Source organism: Suricata suricatta, chromosome 7 (genome assembly GCF_006229205.1).
Source record: "Suricata suricatta isolate VVHF042 chromosome 7, meerkat_22Aug2017_6uvM2_HiC, whole genome shotgun sequence".
In the NCBI taxonomy this organism is placed as follows: domain Eukaryota; kingdom Metazoa; phylum Chordata; class Mammalia; order Carnivora; family Herpestidae; genus Suricata; species Suricata suricatta.
The window spans coordinates 2,353,955-2,357,823 of NC_043706.1; the positions used below are offsets into that span (position 1 = coordinate 2,353,955).

The window sequence follows — 3,869 nt, forward strand, 5'->3', positions numbered from 1 at the left end:
CTCCATTATATTCCCACCTTATTCTGAAAGTTTTATCCAAATGGTCACTAAAAAACCCTCAAATGAACATTCCTGGGTACAAAACCCCTCAGGATATCTGACACACAATAAATAGTCAACACATTAAAAAAAAGAAGAAACCCTCAAGGTCTCATGAAGCAACACAGCCTTATGTTTTGGCTGAGTAACAACCTCTCTGTTCTTAAGGACACAGAACCCTGTAGTAAAGCAGATTTATTTCGTTTAAGTGAATATTTGAATGGTATTTGAGTGTTTATATTACATGGGAGTAAGTTATAGATAAAAAAGATTTCTGGGATCCAGACAAAATTTAAAAAGAAATCACCTAAAAGACTAAATATAAGTTCAGAACTGTTTATAACATTTGTCTAATGTTAGGAATCTGCCTCCCCATGGTCTCCATGCTTTCTCTCTCTCAGGCGATGAGGTAATGGAAATGGTCACCAGTATTAATTGAGTTATTGCCCTTTGAATTTTAACCAATCCCTCTAGCATGGCTGCAGTGATTGTCCCCAAGACGTGGCTAAACTGTTTTATTCCATCTGTCATTAGCACCAGGGGCTCAGGACGGTCATTATGCTCTAGAGGAATCAACGGATTCTTCCAGGTCTTTTGCCTTCTGAGGAACACAGAGTACATGCCGTACTCAGGTAATGAGTGTTTGTAGAGACCCCGAGTGTCAGGGGACTCACAAGAAACACAAATCTCAACCAGCAGATTTACTACCCATTAGCAAATGTACAAAATAGCAAGGGCACGTATTGTATCCAGTAGGACCCAGACCTATCCAACACACTCCGGGTTCCCCTTCATGCAATGGACAGCATTTTGTGTCTCCAGTGTGGGGCTCTTTTATGTGGTCCATGTCAGCACAGAGAAGTTATGAGTTTCCTCAGTTCACCTGTCCCTAGCTTAGTAGCCATGACCCGGCCTGAAGACTCTTGTGTGTTCGCAAAATGGCAGTGTGTATAGTGTAAGGTAATTGCACTCTGAGCAGAACCTATACATCCTGCTAACTCACTACTGGACCAGTCATCAGAGTGCAGTCACCCCTGTAAGATGCTCCTGTGTCTTCTAGTCTGCACATTTCACCGCTACTTGTTGCCAGAGTCCTGCTGTGACCAGGCTCACTGAGGAGGCAGGAGCAGGTCACTGATCCCTGGAAACCCCACACTTTGCAGGTGACTTCATTTTGGATGCTTGCTTTGTGACATAGGTGTGAGGTTTCTTTCACCATTGTGGTGCTGTCACATGTCTGAGACCTGGAGTAGACTCTGGGAACCACTGTGTGTGGACATGAGGTTTGTAGGGGAACGGGGGCTGGGTGTAAATGCAGAAAAGCGAGGGTGAATGACTGGAGGTCAGAGGGTCAGGGGAAGCAGTTCCTGAAAAAGGCCTAAGGACAGGACCGTGGCTTCTGGGAAGGGACAATTCCTTCTTTCCCTCAGGTTGTTCCTGCTGTTTCAGAATTAAATTGACAGGAGATAGAGTAAAAGGAGAAAACACCCAAACTTTTAGTACCTGATGGGATCCCGAACTGCTCAAGAGCTCCATGGAACAAACTAGACCCCATTTGACGTCATTCGAGAAACACACAAGGGAAACATTTAGAAATGCCATCTTTCCATCTCGACATTGAAATTTTGGTCATGAGAGGATGGTGTTTGTAGATGGGATAATGAAGAACACTCTCAAGTAGTAACTTTGCAGGGAGCTTTTTGTCTTCTTTTTTCTTTTTCATGGAATTTTACTTCCTTTATTGGGCAGCAACAAAGAATGGAGGAAGCGCCTTGTTCTTCAGAGGCGTTACTTAAAAAATTTTAGCATGTGTATTCAAAATCAAGCAAGGTCATCAAACAATTCTTTGATAATAGCCAACAAAGACATTGTACAAACATGGTTTTAAAAATTGTTCCTTGAGAAACTTTTTGTTCTCTCATCAGCTTACAGGTGGCGAGGTTCCAATTCTGGTATGTTTCTTAAAAACATGTATTTTTGTTGTTTTTATTTTTTATTTATTTTTTTGCACTTAATTTTTTTATTGTGACAAGATACATGTAACATAAAATTTACATTTTGACCATTTTTAAGTGTACAGTTAAGTGATATTAATTAGTCACAATCTTGTGGAAGTACTACTACCAATTAGCTCCACGGTTTTCTCATATTTCCAACTAAAACTCAGTATCCATTAAATAATAACTTCTCATTCTGTCCTCCACCCAGCCCCTGCCAATCACCACTCTGCTTTCTGTCTCTATAAATATGGTTACTCTAGGTACTTCATAGATTGCCTTCTATTATTAGCTTATTTCACTTAGTACAACATCCTCAAGTTTCCTTCAGATAGTATGTGCGGGATTCCCTTCCTTTTGATGGTTGAATAATATTCCATTGTATGTCGGATATTAACTACTTAACTTTTTTTAACTTATACTTTATTGTCAGATTGGTTTTCCAATGTGCCCTCCTCCATGACCATCACCCCCCTTCCCTTTTCCCCATGCCCTTTCAGCCCCCAATTTGTTTTTCAGTCTTCAAGGGTCTCTCATGATTTGCCTCCCTCCCACGCCCTAACTCTTCCCCCCCGTCCCCTCCCCATGGTCCTCTGTTAGGTTTCTCCTGTTAGACCTATGAGTGAAAACATATGGTAGCTGTCCTTCTCTGCCTGACTTATTTCGCTTAGTATGACACTCTCGAGGTCCATCCACTTTGCTACGAATGGCCAGACTTTATTCTTTCTCATTGCCATGTAGTATTCTATTGTATATATAAACCACATATTCTTTTTCTTTTTGCTTTTTTAAATTAATAGTTTATTGCCCAGTTGGTTTCCATATAACATTCAGTGCCCTTCACCACAAGTGCCCCTCTCCTTGACCATCTCACCCCCATCCCCTTTCCTCCTCCCTCGTCAGCCCTCAGTTTGTTCTCAGTATTCAAGAGTCTCTCATGATTTGCCTCCCTCCCTCTCCCTAACTTTCTTTTCCCCCCTCCCCTTCCCATGGTCTCCTGTTAGGTTTCTCCTGATAGACATATGAGTGCAAACATATGGTATCTGTCCTTCTCCGCCTGACTGATTTCACTAAGCATGACACATTTGAAGTCCATCCACTTTGCTACAAATGGCCAGATTTCATTCTTTCTCATTGTCATGTAATAATCCATTGTGTATATATACCACATCTTCTTGATCCATTCATCAGGTGATGGACATTTAGGCTCTTTTCATGATTTGGCTATTGTTGAAATGTCGATATGAACATTGGGGTACATGTGCCCCTATGCAGCAGCACTTCTATATCCTTTGGTAGATTTCCAGCAGTGCAATTCTGGTTCATAGGGGAATTTACTTGATATTTTTTTGAGGAACCTCCACACTGTTTTCCAGGGTGGCTGTACCAGTTTACATTCCCACCAACAGTGTAGGAGGGTGCCCGTTTCTCCACATTCTCGCCAGCATCTATAGTCTCTTGATTTGTTCATTTTAGCCACTCTGACTGGCATGAGGTGGATTTGTATGGTTTTGTTTTATATTTCCTTTTGATGAGTGGTTTTGAGTTTTATTTCCTTGATGATGAGTGACGTTGAGCATCATTTCCTGTGTCTGTTGGTTATCTGGATGTCCTGTTTAGAGAAGTGTCTATTCATGTCTTCTGCCCATTTCTTCACTGGATTATTCATTTTTTGGGTGTGGAGTTTGGTGAGTTCCTTGTAGATTTTGGATACTAGCCCTTTATCCAATATGTCATTTGCCACTATCTTTTCCCATTCTGTCGGTTGCCTTTTAGTTTTTTGGACTGTTTCCTTTGCAGTGCAGGAGCCTTTTATCTTGATGAGGTCCCAAT

General features: G+C 41.4%; 1 long non-coding RNA gene across 1 annotated transcript in view; it reads left to right on the forward strand.

The window, feature by feature from the left end:
* Positions 1-1,267: 1,267 nt before the first annotated feature.
* Positions 1,268-3,869, forward strand: part of LOC115295936 — a 5,876-nt gene continuing 3,274 nt past the window's right edge. The window contains exon 1 of the long non-coding RNA XR_003910634.1: positions 1,268-1,322. This is a non-coding gene — a long non-coding RNA (uncharacterized LOC115295936). The remainder of the gene's footprint in view (positions 1,323-3,869) is intronic.